The sequence below is a fragment of the Mastomys coucha genome, unplaced genomic scaffold (assembly GCF_008632895.1).
Source record: "Mastomys coucha isolate ucsf_1 unplaced genomic scaffold, UCSF_Mcou_1 pScaffold12, whole genome shotgun sequence".
Taxonomy (NCBI): Eukaryota; Metazoa; Chordata; class Mammalia; order Rodentia; family Muridae; genus Mastomys; species Mastomys coucha.
In genome coordinates, this window is record NW_022196894.1 from 62,362,165 (window position 1) to 62,380,930 (window position 18,766).

Below are 18,766 nucleotides of genomic sequence, written 5' to 3' on the forward strand. Positions count from 1 at the left end.
CCAAGCAGAACCATTGTTCATTGGAACAGTTGGTGAATGACTTTATGGATAGACCATCTTAATACATACACCATTTCTTAAATGAATGCAACGTGTTCTCTTTGGGCTGAGAATGAAGTCACTCACTCAAGTCAAATATCTTGGACCATACCAGGAAGTCTCTATCCAAAAATCATGACTACAATTCATTTCTTGGTGCAGCAGAACTATCAACTCTCAGCTTAGCTACAATGGAGGTAAAAATCCTTTGGTAATGTGAGGGTCATTGAAGTACAGCTTTATTGCAATGAAATCCAATGTCTAAAAATTGTTCTTATTTTGGGCTTTTACCACAGTAAGAGCCAAGATTTTAAACTCTACTAAATACAAAACAATCAAACAAAAAGACTTTATATATTTATGTTCCTTTAAGAAAATACTAGTAGTGATGTATTACTTTGAAATATAAAGTTAATATGTTTGGGGTTATTTAAAATTTATATTGAGAAAAATGTATTTTCACTATTGCTGTAGATGAGCATTTACATAAGACTGTTAAATTGTTTGTTGTTTTATATAAAACAACTTTTATAATACTAAAAAATGTAAAAAAAATAATCAATTTTCCTTTAAAAAAAAAAAAAGAAAGTTGGTGTAATAGCTTCTTGACCAAATTTTCAAGAAGCTTTGTTCAGAATAGTATGAGCCAGTTTAGTGCAGAGGTAAAAATTTGACAGTTTTAAATTCATCTTTTTCAAAAGGTTGAAATGTGGGATGTAAGTGATAACCCTTGTAGCAGCTCAACCAGGCACTTCTGTGGAACTGCTGAAACCATAGCTCCAAATCAACCAGGAGGAAAATGGAGCATTATTCTTAGGGCTGCTGCCTGGCTGGAGCCTCAGAAGGCTGCTAATAAAGAAAAGTGTGGTCTGGAGTCACACAGACTTGTCACTGTGAGTGAGATGTGGGAAAGATGCGTACAAGACGTATAACCAATGAAGGCATTTTACTAAGTAAGATGCTTTTCCAATTCTTTGTTCTTTCAACTTCCTGATAGGCTATGAAGACTCAGAAATTACAGAATTAAAATGAAGCGACCAGAACTAATGTCTAAAATGAACTATATAAATCTTATTTCACTGGAAATACAAATTTTCAAAATGAATTTTCACCCAAAAGAATAAAGAAATTACATTTCTCTTCCCCCTTAAGAAAGAAAACATTGAAAAGTTGCTTGGTCTAGGTGAAATGGAATCTCATTCCTATAGTTACTAGCAAAGTTAAAGTAACTTAGTAAAATAGAAAATGATCAAATTTTGTATCCAGACTGAGTAAAAATAAAATTTAATGGTATCTTGGATACAAGAAAAATCTAAAAATAAAATAATACAGGCCAACAAACGTTAGACAATCCTAAAGAAAGGCAGGCTATAAACTAAGCTAACTTAGACAAGATGATTTTGGATAATAAGTCACTTTGACATAGGAAGTTGCATCATGAATTCTAAATGCCCATTATCAGCACCATAGTAGATAACTGACTACAAATCGAATAAATAGGTCCAATGGAAAATAGGAAAGTTCAGTTGCAGAAAGTGACTTTAATGTACATGGTACATCTATAACCCAACCATGTAAAATAAAATGACAAGTATTGAGTGTGAGGCTGGACTTCAGTGTTGCAATTAAGAATCAGTGTCACTGTCTTTCAGCTGTGTAATGGAACCTTATCAAAACTATCCATGTGTGAGCACAAAAGAAATCTTAGATAAGCATCACAGAATTAGGCTAGTCAAAATGTACTAAGACTAAACATCACTTGAAAATACATAAAGAGATAATCACAGTTTCTGGCCCAGAGAAATGGCTTAGTGGTGAAGAACTCTTCCTGTTCTAACAGAGGACTCAGTTTGGGTTTCAGGCATCCACATGGCAGCTCACAGTCACTTGTACCTTAGTTCCAGGGAATCTGATCCCCTGCTCTTATCTTTGAAGGCACCACACACTCATATTGTCCATATACATATGCACAGGCAACCATTCAAACACAGCAAATTAAAATAAGCAAATCCTTAAAAAATAGTGTCTCCAAATCACTATTGGAACAAAACATTGACATTAGAACCTATTTCTGGATTCCAGCATTTACTGAAGACCAGCTGAAACATGGGCTGAACAACTTCTGGATACACACACACACACACACACACACACACACACACACACACATGTAACAACATATATAAACATATATGCAACATACATATATGTTTATATCTTCATTTGTATACTCAGTTCTGTTCCTCCCTGAGTTATATCGCTACTTAGTAAATCTGAGACCAGCTTGGGATGGATGAAAGCTTGCCTCAAACAAAAATGTTAAAATATGAATTAATCACCTATGCAATATAAAAATGAGTACCATAAGTATCTAGTGAATTCTCATAAAATGAAACTAAAGTAAAAGCAAAGTTAAATGACATAATTTAAGCTTAGATTTAGTCACTATATCTCAAGTAATGAGCTCAACAAATTGGGCAACATTGTATCAAAGTTTGGGAAAACATAAATATCTAGAGTAATACCAACAAAAACTGCCAAACCAAAGCAAAAATGCTAAATAATTCAAACTGGAGATATTTAAATGATCATAAAAGTGCTCTCAACCTTAAAAGTAATCCAATAGAAAAGTTAACAGTAGTCTCAAAAGAATATAATTTTTAGCATCAGCAAAACATTTCAAAAACAAAGATAGAATATTCAATTTCCATAAAAATACTCATTTTTCCATTAACTCATTTATTTATTCACTTTAACCTCAGTCACTGCCCCCCTGTCCCCACTTACACAGTCCCTCCTCCATACCTCCTCCCCTTCTTCTCTGAGAGGGTAGAGGTCTTCCCTTGGGTACTCCTCCACTCTGGCTCACCAAGTCTTTGCAGGACTAGACACATCCATGAGTATATTCTTACAGATGATTTTACAACATGTATTCATGTTCTCTGCAAATGCTGTTAGAATGAAATTACATTTTCTTATATTGGAAGCATCAATTAGAAATTATTATTATTGTTGGTTTTAAGTATAAATCTTGCAATCTTCTCTCTTCTCTCCTCCCCTCCTTTTATTGCTTGGTGTGTGTGTGTGTGTGTGTGTGTATACCTGTGTACACATGTTGTGACAATCTCCCTCTCCCTTCCTTCCTTCCCTCCCTCCCTCCTTCCTTCCTACCTTCCTTCCTTTCTTTATATTTTCCTTTCTCTCTTTTCCTCCTTCCCTCCCTCACTCTCTCTTTTTACCCTACCTCCCTTCTTTCTTTCTTTCTTCCTTTTTTCTTTCTTTCTTTCTTTCTTTCTTTCTTTCTTTCTTTCTTTCTTTCTTTCTTTCTTTCTTTCTTTCTGACAGTGACTCCTCAGCCAGCAGCTCACCAAACTGGTTAGGCTAGCTATCCAGTAAGTCCCAGGGATCTTTCAGTCTCTGCCCTGCCCACTGCTGGGATTACAAACTATTCCATCACACTGGCAAACAAAACAAAACAAAACAAAACAACACAAAAAGCCTGAGTTCTGTGAATGAGACTAAGGTCCTCATGATTGCAATGTAAACTTACTGAGTAAAACATTGTCCTAGTGACTCATGTCACCTTACATGTGACAGCTGAGCTGATGAAACACATATTAAAGCCGAATGTGAGGAGGATGCATTTCCTAGTTTCAAAGGCTCTAGTTAAAAGATTATTGGATCAAGTTGAAGTGATAAATTGTGTGCCACATTTAACCATTTCTCAGTCCTCATCTGTGAAGTGTATCACTTAATCTCTTTGGAATCATGTCCCTCTTCTGCAAAATGAACATGATTAATTTCATCCAATTGTTATGATAAAGTATAATTGTATATTTAAATGCAGCTTTGAAACCCACCAAACATGATTTTCTCATGATACTATAACTATACTCCAGGCTTCATAGGTAGGATATTCCAAATTCTTCTTGTAGTTATTCAGTTATTTTGTATCCAGGTCAGGGGCTGGTTGGTCTTATGCACTATGTATTCAGATGCTGACTTCTATATCCCAAGATCTAGTCACAGTCTGAGCATGGACATTGTCATGAATATGGAAGAATCTCCCGTATCAGTGTGGTGTAAAGAATGCTCCCTGATTATCTTTCACTAGTTAATAAAAGGCTGAATAGTCAATGACTGAACAGAGGAGACAAAATGTCTGGACTTCTGATCCAGCCAGGGGCCCAAAGGAGGAGAGCCAAGAGGAGAGAGACAGGTGAGGGTTGAGAAGGGGCATGAAGTGGAGGAAGAAGATGGTAGCCATTAGATCAGGTATGAGGAGTCACCAAGGGGATTCTCCATGAGGACAGAGAACTACAGCAGAGCAGGCCAAGGAGAGACTGAGTACAGGTAACTCGGGGGCAAGTGGCTGGAAATTAGGTAGGTACCCTAGAGGATTAGGAATATCTGCACAGTTATTGTGCTTGAAACTTGTTGAATAAATCAATAGATCTCCATCTCAATTATTTGGGAGCTAGCCGGGTTAGAAAAAACTGCTGCTTTTAAATTTCATCCTACAGGGATCTGACAGTACTTCTGTATTCTGATCTGACAGTACTGATAAACTAAAGCTTATTCTCACAAAGCACATACCTCCTTACCTTTCAATAGGAATTTTACATATTTATATATGTGTTGCAATATTTATATATTACAACAGATTAGTTGTTTCCAGACAAGCATCATATTCCTGTATGTGACATTGGTTTTAGTACGAGCTTCTTTAGTCTCTGTAGTATTGCTTATTTACAATTTATAAATGTTGTGATTAATTTATGTGCTTTTAAAATGATACAACAATTTTAACATATTCCTCTCTATATCCTTAGGGTTTGGGGGTAGTGATGATGTTCAAGAAGAATTTGTATTTAGTTTTAAAGTTGGATGATACCTAGGAGGAAAGGAAATGCATTGAATTAATTGAGCTTAGTCTTGGTAAATGCCTTTTATGTAAAATTTTGTCCAAATTTTAACCCTTCATTTAAAGGGTCTTTCTAGGATTACAACTATAGAAAAAAATTAATTTCTTCTATTATCTCAGAGAATCGATGGTGATCATTCAACCGAAATCAGGAACTAAAGAAGAGTGAGCCACAGATGAGATTCAGAGAACAGTTCTTTGCCCACACGCATTCTGACTTCTCTTGTCAAAAATAGAAATGCCCCATCACGTGCAGCCCAGACTTGGTGACAAACGAGAAGACACCACTTCTTTCACTTCAAGCACAGTGATAAAGATTGAAGGGTCCTTGGCCTGACAGACACAGCTGCCTGGCCTCCGACGGAAGAGCAAAATGATGCTAGAATGATCAGTGCTGCGCTGCAGCGGTAGGACTGGAGGCTGGTGGAGCACTGACTGGTCCACTGTGCAAACCTCTAGTTTATTACTGTAGAAAAGTTTCATTCCTTGTTACCCTTTAAAGTGGTGGATTAATATAAATAAAATAAAATAAAATGTCTTTCACCTATTAAGGCAGCACTCAGAAATCTTGCTTACAAGGCTAACTAGAAAACAGTCATGTATTATAAATTTTTTAAAGTATTAATAATGCCTCAAAAATTAAAGTATTAGAAGATCAAAGCATATGTATGGAATTCTCTAAGGATATTTTAAACATAAAATATAAATTTAAATATAAAATGCTGGCATACAAACCTTGACCTTTCTAATGTACATATACTAATTTCCACTTATATAAAATATTCTCTTAGACCTTTATTCTACTAATTCTCAGTATGTGTGCTACTACACTAATGCATTATTTACAAGATAAAAAACAATAAATACCTGCCCATGGAGGCATTGCAAGTGTGGCTGTGTCACATGTGTGTCAGTAGGTGGCAGAGAGGAAAGAGGTTATTTCTACACTCACTGTTCTGATCTCAAATCATCTGAATGATTAATAGACTAACATTCACCAAAAAATATATTCTGAGACAACCACTAGTCTGGCACCAGGGCGCCCTGACATGGATTTAGCCTGAGATCGCCACCAGTCCAGCACCTCACAGGCCTGAGGGTGTAGACTGTGCCTGAGATGGTCTGCCTGGCGTCATAATTCACTCCTCAGGCCATTCCTGGGATGACCCCCGGCCATTTTGAGACCCCTGGCACCACTAAGAGGTGGAGAAACGGAAGAGAAAGAGAAAGAGAACGAAGAGAGGCAGACTGGAGACTAACGTGTGCTGGTGATGCTATCTGGGACCACAGAAGGATCCTGGCCTGTGCTTCCATGATGGAACACATCTGGATCAGTGGCCCTGCAGCACCGGTGGTCTGTTACTGCCAAAGTCCAGGGCTGGTCTGGGTTGCCGCCTGGAGACCCTTAGGCAGTTGCAGTACTCAGGAGAGCAGGTCCCGCACATTGCAGGAGTTGTGAGTAAACCTGCAATGAGGAGATGAGCATGGGGGAGCTGGCCTGACCACTCCTGTGTAGTGACAAGGATGAAAAGCGATACTTTCCTCCCTACTCATGCATGTGGCAGGCAGGAGACCCACCTGTGTGATGCTCATGACAAGAGTGGTCTTGCCTCTTTGCAACTGCAGCACTTGGGAGGGTAGCAGTAGAGCTGGCTCAGAATGTGGGGGTTGTGGGTGAGCTGGGCTTGCCTCTTGTCTGCCTTGCAGTGGTGAACGAGAGAGCAAGGGAGAGAGAGAGAGAGAGAGAGAGAGAGAGAGAGAGAGAGAGAGAGAGAGAGAGAGAGAGAGAGAGAGAGAGAGAGAGAATATGTCTCTTCCAATCCCTTTTGCCTTCAACTCCAGTGGCAGGTTGGTAGAGTTGACCATAAATCAGGTCATGAGAGCATGAGAGTTGGCCGGGTCCCTTATCTGCAGCAGCATTTGAGAGAGTGGGCTCTGTACCTCACTGGGAAACATAAAAGAGCTGGCACTGGATGTGAGGTTTGCAGGTGAGCCATTCTGAGGGCCTGAGCACTGGGGATCTTGTCTGCTGGGCAGTGGTGTCTAGGAAGGAGAGAGGCCATCTTCCCCTCCCTCATCCCTGGCCATCTATGTATGGCTTGTCGGAGAGCTGGCCCTGGGGTCGTGAGAGTGGGAGAATTGTCCCTGTCCCTCACTGGTTGCAAAACATGGAAAACTGGTTCGTGCACCTTGCCCAGGCCGCAAGGTAGAACTGGCCCTGGTTGCAGGGGTTGTTGTGAGCTGTCCCTGAGGATTGTGAGGGTGAGAGAGCCAGCAGGTTGGCCACTCAGGCCCAGATCCAGACTTTTAAATTGGCACATTCCAACATTTACCCTAGCATTGAACTGCTGCAGTGTATGAAGGGGCCAGTCCTATAGATCCAAAACTACAGGATCTCCATGACACAGGGCAACAACAAGATACCTGAGCCCAGTCCCAGTGAGATTCCAGTATTGATACATTAGCAGAAGCCAGAGGCCTCTGACCAGATCAACAAGTCATTGCAATGAACACTTGCAAGCAGAGAGGTACAGACAGAAGGGAACACTTTGGGACACGCTGTGACACACTGCAGCTTCTACAGGAATTTTTTTCTTCATTAAGGAGAGGTGGTAAGGGTGGAAGACAAGTATGAGGGGAGCGGGAAATGAGTAGGACTGGGGTGCATGATGTGAAATTCACAAAGACCCAATAAAAACTGAAAAAAAATAAAATAAACAAACAACTATTTCTGGATGACATAGATATTTATAAAAGATGTGTATAAATAGTCCCTTATTTAATATAAATATTTTGTTTAATATTGTTGAACATTATTTTCAAGCAGATGAAATACTGTTGTTAAAAAAGTAGCCTTATATTCCTATTTAAAAAAAGATTAGAATAAAAAAGATTAGAATAACTATAGCAATCTCAGCTTCATATATATGAAATATATGAAATAAAAATAAATATATTTCACATATGTGAATTAAAATACATATTTATTTCATATCTATATGAATTAAAACACATATTTATTTCATATCTATATGAATTAAAACACATATTTATTTCATATATATGTATATGTACTGTCAAACAGTAAAATGGATTATTGAGAGTTTATGAAATTTTCTTCCCTTAAGGTTTTGTTATATAAAAGAACTGGCCATCTGGCTTGGAAATGTTAGTCACAGAAGACTGTTGACAAAGCTTCTGGTTTTTTTTTTTTCTCTTAATTTTGTGAGAGAGTTTGAGAGAGCTGAAATGTCATAGAGACAGTCACCACTACACAGAGGAAAAGAAAATATGGGAAGGTTTCTAGAAACTCACTCCCACCCTAGGGTGACTGTGACACAGTTGGTGACAGAGTTTGCTAATGGATCCCTGAGGAGGTTTTCTTTGACACTCTTTACGCAAAGCTCAGTGTCTCATCCCATCTGACACTAAGATCAAAAGGTTCAGTCCCTCCTTCAGGGACTCACTGGCCTAGCAGGAGAGAAGAGACGTGTAAGTGAATCAAATATAAACAACACAACATAGAAACTCCTGAGAGATTCACAGACAGAAGGCTAGTGAAGAAAGTGCTCAGGGAAGGAAAAAAAAAGACAACTTAGTTCTGGCAAATGACTAAAAAAGTTTGGCATGATGGGCGACAGAACTGAATCAGGAATGGAGGGGGCTCTACAGGGCAGAGGAACGATGTCTTTGAGATACACTTGATGGGTGGGTAAGGTCATGCAGATATATATTGTTAACATGGATCAAATTTAATCCTAATATTCATTTGGTGGAAATATGGAAAAATGACACAAGAGGACTAGGCACAATTCAGGGACATGACTGTGAAAGGTGGGAAAAGCGACTTGGCACCTTGAGTTAAATTCAGTAGTGGGTATTTAGGAGAGTAGAGCAGATTCAGAGGGCACAGAGGTAGCCTGGCTGATTTGAATTTAGGGAGAATTGAAGGAGGGAATCTGGGAGTCTCTTTGATGAGATACAAATGGCTTAAATGCTTGAACAAGTCAGGGGAGTATAATTATGAGCCTATAGGCTAGGCTTGGAGGTCATCAGTCAATCCATATTTTCATCTCCAGTGATTTTAACTTAAAGAGGTTTGTGGTAGACAGACAGAAGACAGGACATTTTACTCAAATGTAAGATGTGTACCATTGGTGCTACTTAGTATAAATACTTGTCACAGCACTGACACCATTGGAAACCTGGGAACTTGTTCTCTTTTGAATCTCTTGATTTTTGTACTATACTTCCAGTTTGGTGACATATTTTTATCTTCTGCTAATTTTCCTTTTTAAGGTAAAAGAAAAAAAGGAGTCAAGTTTAATTTCAAGACTTTTAGCTGATACTAAATAAATGAATAAAACCAACAGAAGTTGCTTTGTTCTCAGTAGTATAGGTTTTCCATTAATAGCAATGGTAGGGATTTTATTTTTTATTTATATATCAAAAGATAACTAAGTTGAAGTAGAAATTAAGAATAACCAATGAAAGACTCAGATATGAAAACTTATAAAGCAGTTTCTATTGGCACCTGAGATATCTTCACAGAAATATAAAATTATTATGGGGGAATCACCATTCCAGACCTCAAGCTGTACTACAGAGCAATAGTGATAAAAACTGCATGGTATTGGTACAGATACAGGCCAATATCAATGGAATAGTGTTGAAGGCCCAGAAATGAATCTACATTCATATGGTCACTTAATCTTTTACAAAGGAGCTAAAACCATCCAGTGGGTAAAAGAAAGCATCTTCAATAAACAGTGCTAATCTAACTGGCTGTCTGCATGTAGAAGAGTGAAAATAGATCCATATTTATCACCTTGCATAAAGCTCAAGTATAAGTGGATCAAGGACCTCAATATAAAACCAGATATACTGAATCTAATAGAAGAGAAAGTGGGAAGAGCCACATTGCCGCAGGGGGGAATTTCCTGAACAGAACACAAATGGCTCAGGTTCTAAGAACAACAATTGATAAATGGGTCCTCATGAAACTGAAAAGCTTCTGTAAGGTAAAGGACATGGCCAATAGGATAAATCAACAACCTACAGATTGGGAAAAATACTTTTCTAACCCTACATCCTATAGAGAGCTAATATCAAAAATATATAAAGAACTCAAGAAGTTAACCTCCAAAAAATTAAAATGGGGTTACAGAGAGTTCTCAGCAGAGGAACCATGAAGAGCTGAGAGACATTTAAAGAAATGTTCACCATCCCTAGTCATCAGAGAAATGCAAATCAAAACAACCCTGAGATTCCACCTCACACCAGTCAGAACTGCTAAGATAAAAAAACTCACTCACGTGACAGCAGATGCTAGTGAGGATGTGGAGAAAGAGGAACACTCCTTCATTGCTGGTGGGATTGCAAGCTGGTACAACTACTTTGGACAACAATCTTGTGGATCCTCAGAAATTGAAATAGTTCTACCTGAAGACCTAGCTATACTACTCCTGGGCATATATTCAAAAGATGCTCCACTATACCACAAGGACATGTGTTTCACTATATTCACAGCAGCCTAATTTGTGATAGCCAGAGGCTGGAAACAACACAGATGTCTCTCAACCGAAAAATGGATACAGAAAATGTGGTTAATTTACCCAATGGAAAGCTGTTCAGTTATTAAGAATGAGGACATCATAAAATTTGCAGGTGAATGGATGGAAGTAGAAAATATCATCCTGAGTGAGGTAACTCAGAACCAAAAGGACATGCATGATATGTATTCACTGATAAGTGGATATTAGCCAAAAGTACAGAATACCTAGGATACAATCCATAGACCATAAAAAGTTTAACAAGCAGGAATGATCAAATTTGACTGCTTCAATCCCACTTAGAAGGGTGATCAAAATAATCATGGGAGGCAGAGGAAGGGAGGGAGGGATCTGGGTTGGAAAGTGGAGGGAGAGGGGGAAGGGGGACAGGATCAGGTATAGGGGCAGGAGAGAAGCCCAGAGGACAAAGAGAATGAATGGAAATATGAAGCTTCTAGGAGTGGGAGGTGGGGGGACCCTCTAGAAAGTCCAAGAGACCTGAGAGGTTAGTGACTCTCAGGACTCAATGGGAGTGACCTTCGCCAAAATACCCAACAGTAGAGAGAGGGAAAACTGAGGAGTCTATCTCCAAAGGTTAGATAGGGCCCCAAGTGGAGGGATGGGGTTACCAATCCACAGTCGAAACTTCTGACCCAGAATTGTTCCTGTCTAAAAGAACCATAGGGACAACAATGGAGAAGAGACTGAAGGAAAGGCTGTCCAATGACTGGCCCAACTTGGAATCTAGCTCATGGGAGGTACCAAGACCTAACACTGTTACTGAGGACTCTTAGCCAAGGACTGCCTGGTCTAGCCTCAGTGGGAGAAGATGTGCCTAATCCTATAGAGACTGGAGGCCCCAGGGAAGGAGGATGGGTATAGGGCAGAACACCCTCTTGGAAGCAGGGGGAAGAGGGAATGGGGTGAGGAACTGTGGGGGGGGGCAAAGGCTGGAATGTAAATAAATAAAATTAATTAATAATAAAAATAAAAGTGTACAATTTAAAATAGCCATGGAAAGAGAGGTGGCAGCACACACCTTTAATCCCAGCATTTGAAGGGCCATAGCAGGAGAATCTCTGAGTTTAAGGCCAACCTGGTCTACAGAGCAAGATCCAGGAGAGCCAGGGATGATACACAGAGAGGCCTTGTCTTGAACAACAACAATAACAACAACATCAGGCATGGTGATGCATGTCTGTAAGCCCAGCATTTGGAAGACTGAGTCAGGGGGACTGCTGTGAGTTGGAGTTCAGCCAGGGTTCATCCTCACATTCAGAATAATTGGCATTCCCCGTTTTATTTGGAGCTAGTGAAGTCATAGTAGCTGGTACAATTCTTTTTTTTTTTTTTAATGAGACAGTCTCAGAGAGAGCTCCTCCTCACTCCATAGAATGGGTTCAGAGTATCTTTTCATCATTTGAAATATCCTTCAAATATCTTTATCCTCTGGAAAGAGAAATGATAGTTGTGTTTTTTCAATTCTCTTGAAATTTTGCTTTTTGATTCTTAAGGATCATTGACCAAAAGAGAAAAAAAACCAAGTGGAGAAGACAGTTAGAGACCATGGTCACCGAGGCATGGAGAAGCAGTTAGGAAGTGGATTAGGATGGTGCCATTTCTGCTTGAAAGGAAGAGATTGGATCTCAGAAGCTCTGATGGTTAGCTTTCTTAAACTTCATTAGGTAGTCCAAGGAGACAAAGTTTGGTGGGGTTGGTGAGAGTGTAAGCCAGACCGTGGTGGGAAAGAAATTAATAGCAAGATGGTGGCACAGTGTGAATTAGTTTCTTGTGTTCAAAGCTGTCTGACAAAGAGAAAAAGAGAAGATTGGCTAGGCCTGTAACTGAAGGGCTTAGCATCATGTGAAACTCCTCTGCTTGGCTGAGTGGTTTAAGCACTGGAGAGATCCCTCATTAATAATATGCTTACACAATGGGATCACTAATAAAAAAAAAGAGTAAAGTTTGGAGAGGGTTGAAGCCTCCTCCAAGATTATTGTGAGACTTGGAGCAGAGAGAGAGAGAGAGAAGAGGAAGAAGGAAAACAGCTTAGCGGACAAGAACTCACAGGGGCGGGGAAGTGGTGAGGAAGATGCCTGCCTGAGACTGCTCAGTCCCCTCAGTCAGAACAGTAGAATCCTGCTGAGGGTGAAGGAGACAGGAGAAAAGGAGCTACTTTATAAACCAACTAAATCTCTAATGAGCCCACAAGCTGCTGGCCAGCTGCTAAGCAGCACTGGGGAGTGCCAGCCAAGGGTAAGAAAAACCTTGATGAGAGGCTTATGGAGTAATGACATAGAAAGTGAAGACTTTATAGAGCCCTGATCACAGTCATTTATACAAATGACCCAGGCGTGCTTGCCAAAGCACAGGTCCATGTCTGAAGGTTTCTAGAAAGTGCCTTTCTCAATGTTCTTAGCCACGGTAGCTCTTTTTCTTTCAAATGTCTGGAATATCAGCCCTACAGCCTGCTAAAGGAATCTGCTTAGCTGTTGTCTTTACTATTATTATTATTATTATTATTATTATTATTATTATTATTATTATTTTAAGTCAGCTGTTCCTTCTGTTGTAGTTTAATTTAGGCATTAAAGACTCCAAACCCCATGGCTCCCCCCCTCAGCTGCCTTTAATCTACCTTTTGAAAACTCCTCAAAGACTTGTGCTATATATAGTATTCATTTTTTCACCACCACATCTTTTCTTTCCTCTTATTATTTTAAATGACATGTTTCAGAATTATGCATAAAATTTTATTTAGGGTTTTGAATAAGTAACTGTGTGCCTATAATTCAAAGGCATTAAGTGTCGCTCAGGGGCAGAACCGTTGCCTAGCAAGTACAAGTTCCTGTGTTCACACACCAGAACTGACAAGAAAACAAAATTGAACAAAACAAAAGTCTCTGAGTATCCTGGAGAATTAGATGCATCCTCTCACACTGAGGCCAGACAAGGAAGTCTATGTGCCACGGTGAGGGTGGGGATGGGGCGGGGCTCTGTCCAGCCCGTGTATGCTCTTTGGTTGGTGGCTTAGTCTCTTGGAGCTCCCAGGAGTCCTGGTTAGTTGACACTGTTGGTCCACCCTATGGGGTTGCCATCCCCTTCAGGGCCTTTAGCACTCCTTCCAACTCTTCTATAAGGGTCTCTGACCTCCATTTAGTGTTGTATCTGCATCTGTTTCACTCAGCTGCTGGGTAGAGCCTCTCAGAGGACAATTAAGATAGGCTACCCAGAGGGGCCCTACCATTTCAGAGGTGAAGGGGATGAGGGATGGGGTGAGGGACTTTGTGAGGGAGAGGGGGAACTGGAGGGAGGACAGCATTTGGGATGTAAATAAATAAATAAACAACTAAATATAAAATGGAAAAAGACTAGAAATTAAGCATGACAGAAACTGTACAAATGCCTGGAGAATGGAAAACACTCTGGAACCATTCATGGGCTATTGAGATAGAGAGGGAATTTTTTAAAAAAAATTATAGAATAAATGGACCTTATTAGAATATCTGTGATACAGAAAAATAAAGCCAGACCCCAAACAAAGCAAACAAAACAAAAGCCACCTCCCTTCCCCTGCTCCTCAGCTTCCATTACTTTCTCCCACCAACACCCCTTTCCTTCCTACAAGGGACCAAACCATTGCTGGCTCTTGATTTCTTGACAAGGTTTCGTGTATAACCTTATTTTTCTTTGTTAAAGTTTGTTTTTTTTCTTCATGTTGAATATATTTCGAAGATCTTTTTATTTTAATATATGGAAAGTTGCCCTAATAATTTTAACTGCAGGATAGTTTTTCACTGAATAGATATTCATAATTTATTAAACTTTTTATTTAGAGGAATTTATGTTTTTTCAATTGTTTGCTCAACTTTGAAAATATATTAATTTACCTAAATACAACTTCATGCCAAAGAAAAATTCCTAGAATTAGAACCAGTAGGTTTTCAACTTTTGTTCAATGTTATGAATCAATATTTAATCATCATCATTATGATTTTGACTGAAATGACTCATATGAACATTGCTGTAAGCGCTATAAATGGACAGGGGAGGGAGAGGGGTGGAGATAATGTAATCACAGTACTTATATACGAAATTTTCAAAAAACTAAGCCAAGTAAAGAGACCAGAGCGTGAGGATTTGTTTTCAAAGCTAGTCTCTCTAGCCTAGTACCCTAGCCTTTCAAGCTCTCTATGGGTTAGGCTTGAACTCAAAACCAGCTTGTCTCAGCTAAGATGCAGTTTTAATCTTGAAATTCTCCCAAGACATGTCTATGCATTGAGAGCTACTAGGAGGCAGCACAACCTTGAGAAGGTGGGCAGAGGAGGAATTAGGTCAGTGGTGGTATGCCCTTCCTTGAATGGGTATTGGATTCCAGCTTCTTTCCATGTCTGCTTCCACATTATCATAAGGGCTCCTGATGGGTTTTATACAAAGATAAGATAGGAAGGGATGTGTTTGGTGGAGGCCCAGTATGGTGTGGGGGAAGGGGATGCCTCTGCAGCCCATGCTGAGGCACACCTTCCCCTATGAGGTACTAGCCACTTGATGGTATAGTATAGAATAGTTTATTCAGGACATGGGCAGGAGAGTTGAAAGAAAGGCAGAGATGGGGGAAGGGAGCAAGAGGAGGGAAGGTAAGAGAGGGGTAGCAGGAGCAAGAGGAGAGAGAGAACAAGAGCAAGAGAACAAGAAAGTGAGGAGGGAGCAAGCAGCTCCTTTTATAGTGAGTCAGGCACACCTGGTTGTTGCCAGGTAACTGTGGGGTGGAGCCTAGACTAAATGCCAATAGATCCCACCCTCAGTGATGGATGCACTGTGCTGTCACAGACCCAAAGCAACAGGGCCCAGCTATCAAGGACAGAAATCTCTGAAAATTGATATTTTCTCAGTTATTTTGATACAGTCACGGAAAGTTAACTAACCTGAGGGTCATTTAAATTCTCAAATAATTCTTTGTCCTCACATCACTCAACCCTTCCACAGCCCTAGACATAGCTAGTAAGAACTCTCTTCCTTCTTAATGTATTTTTATCTTTGATGTCTCTACTCTCACACATTTCTGCAATTCTCCTGAATCTTCTGATTGCTAATCTCTAGTTTCTTTCCCATGATCCTACAGTCTTTAATGTTCTGAACTGTTCTAGATTGTTTGATCATCTAAATATCTTTTCTTGTTTTCCCACAGATCCCAGTGTTTTGACTGTCATTTATGTATGGGTGATTCACATTCTCATCTCAAACTCTAATTCTTCTCCTGAGCTCTGTTCCAACTACCCTGTGAAACTTCTGTCAAGATGTCCATGAACCACACGGAATTCCTTTGTCCCTGCCCGTCTCACATGCTGCTCAGCAGCAACTGCTTTCTTCTAGAGGCTGAACCCACACACCTAGGCGGGAACTTCTGTTCCTCTCCTTCTGTTACCAACAGTATCAGTCTGTCAATTCTTCCTTCTTTTATCTCCGAATATATCCAAACCCCACTGCTTCTCACCACTTTCAGGTGTTACCACTGGCTAGAGACTATGCCAAGCAATGTTGACAACCTCCTTGTGGGTTCTAGCTTCCCACGGATGAGCTTCGTGTCATACTTAGGGTATCCTGGTAAAACGCTTCCTGCTGAAAGACAAAACAAAACACCCCCTTATTTCTTCCCACTTACACGGAAACAAAGGGAAATTCCATACTGCGTGTTAAAAGGCCACAAATCCTAGCTGAAAGATAAGACCCTGAAGGAATTGGGAAGTTGTCGGGTCCAAACAGTCTCAGCTCTCAAGTACTTAGGTGGACTCATTGATGCCATTTGGGCCAATTTCTGTGCCTCCTTTGGCTCTGAAACATTTCTTGTTATGATTTCAAGTAGCTGGATCATTTCTGTTTTAGCACAGGGACCAAAGTTCTATGTGGGTCGGGATCACATAATCTGGTAGCAATCATGGCATCACATTTTTTTTTCTCGAGTAACATCACTCCCACTTATGAAATTGACAATGAAGAAGAGAGTCCTGCCATCAATTTAAAAATATCATGCTCAGGGACTCGTGGAATGGTTCAGCAGTTAAGAGCACTAGTTGCTCTTCTGGAGAACTTAAGGTTCAATTTCTAACACCTACATGGCAGCTCACAACCATCTGTCAATCCAGTACCAGTGAATCCAATGCTCTCTTCTGTCCTCTGTGAGTACCACATGCCCATTACCAACAGAAATCCATGCACATAAAATAAATGGAAAAAATATGCCTGCTATGTTTTATATTGTTTATTTTGTAGTAACATCTTAGAGAGTGTCCTTCAAACATCCTTGAAAATGTTTCTGTGACAGCTATCCATTTCAGAAGAGACCACTTTCACTAGAAGAGAAGTTTCAACATCTGTACTTTCCATGAAGATGTTACAGTGTTGGAAGTCTAGGGGAAAAACCCATGTGCCAAACTTTACGAGAAAACAAGGCATTTCCTTACAGAGATGAGCTGTTGGATCAGTTCTGTGGCAGTATTTATAAGAACAACATATCTAAGCACTCCAAGAAAGCAGTTGACTGTTTTTGTTTATCTTAAATAATCAAAAGAGCCTGTTCACTGTGCTGCATGGAGGCCCCCTGAGGAAGCAAGGGGCAAACCCTGCATTGCTCCTCACATCGTCATCCTAATAAACAAAGCCCTCGGTTATCTGACAGAGTGGAGCAGCTTCTGTGGCACACACAGCCATTAGCTCTGCAATAAGCTTAAGTGGATGAAGCTTGAGCAAATGACACATTAACTAAGGAGTGCCCAGAAATTTTACTAAAATTTCTTTGATAAAAACGAGAAACTAAGTTAGATGGTACACCTGGAAACTTGTGACTAATACCAGACAGGTATGGCATTTGTCTGGAAACATTTTAGTTCTTTGAAGAACACCCTACACAAAGATGAGTTGACCACCCTTGAATGAGCTCAGAGAGTAATAATTTTCCTTACAGAACTGATCTTGAGCAGGTGGGTTTGAATAAGATGGACAAAGGCAAGGACTGCTTCATCTTATGAGAAAGCTGAAAGTAGTGATATTAGCATTTGGCCTTAAAGTTTACAGAGTTGGGAGGGGAGAGTAATTGAAAGCCATAGAGAAAGGCTGCTTCCTCAGTCTCCCTGAGCTGTGTGGGATTGTCATTCCTTAGTGGAAGACAGCCAAGTCCTGTCTGTCTCCTCATAAACAGACATTTAGGGCATATCAAATGTGAATATCACCATATTGTTGATCACCAAATCTAGGCTCACAGATGTATATGTAAACGGGATAGAAACATAATTCATTGGAAAACATACTTGGTATTTTTCGGTCTGGGCACTAGCATCTTTAAAATGAAGGTGAATGGCAACGACTTAGGTCCTCCGTAAAACTTGAGGGCTGGGCAGGCTGCCTGTTTATGCCTTCCTAAATCTCCACCCTTCATCTCATCGTCATCCTGTATTAATCACTGAGGTCCTCACGAACCACTTAGCTATTGGAGAAGACAAAGTCTGTACCTCAGTGTTTTCCTCAAATGCGTGGCAGTACATTTCAGACGCGTTCCTTACCCAGTGGCCAAACCAAATTCTACACTGAAGGCAGCCCAACCTCTGGGCATATGCTTGCTTCTCTTCTTCCTTTCATTCCTTCACTTTGACATGCAGTTGAGGTTCTTTCAGCCCCTTTTGCATACAAGCACTTGGAACATGAGGATGGCCCCTCATTCTGCCATCCCTTCCTTTTCTTTGCCTATTGGTCCCTGTAAACAAGAAGAGACCAATAAATCTTTCCTAGGCAAGCCCCTGCAGCAGCTAGGGACTTTGTGGAGATAGGTGAGGATCTGCTTCCAGCTTTACCTCATCGATCACGACCCACAGAAAGTAAAGTTGGAAAACTACCAATGCTTTTTTGTCTACACCCTCCCGAACTCCTACACAGATCTTATTTTCTGTTTGATCTATCTCCAGATATGACCAAGTGATGGATTCGATGATACTCCTGACCTCTAGTTGGGTTTCTGCATATCCTAGCTTCTACCCTTGGGCAAGTTCACTGGAAACCTGCACCCTAACTAGGCGTCACGGTCTGGAACCTACACCTCTCCCCAGGGTCTGGGACCAGGTCCCTTCAGGCAGTGAAGACCACCTGCTCCACCCAGGATCCTGCCTTTCACCAAAGTTAGTCCTCAGGAAGCAGAGACGGAGAGCTTCAGTTTGTGCGGTTCCATCAAAGTAGCAGGGGAAGGAATTGTCACCCCCCCCCC

The 18,766-nt window shown here is 40.3% G+C and overlaps 1 protein-coding gene and 1 non-coding gene across 3 annotated transcripts in view; one reads left to right on the forward strand and one right to left on the reverse strand.

Annotated features, from left to right (window-relative positions):
• The window catches only part of Htr1f (5-hydroxytryptamine receptor 1F), a 166,336-nt gene that overhangs the window by 147,016 nt on the left and 554 nt on the right, over window positions 1–18,766 (reverse strand). The window contains exon 2 of one of the 2 annotated variants that reach the window (XM_031364221.1): window positions 18,072–18,262. The exons of the other annotated variant lie outside the window; for it this stretch is intronic. The gene's annotated coding sequence lies outside the window, so the exon portion shown is untranslated. The remainder of the gene's footprint in view (window positions 1–18,071; window positions 18,263–18,766) is intronic. 2 annotated transcript variants of the gene reach the window in all.
• LOC116086718 lies at window positions 5,830–5,958 on the forward strand. The gene has a single exon (XR_004117083.1). It is a non-coding gene; the product is annotated as a small nucleolar RNA SNORA17 (small nucleolar RNA).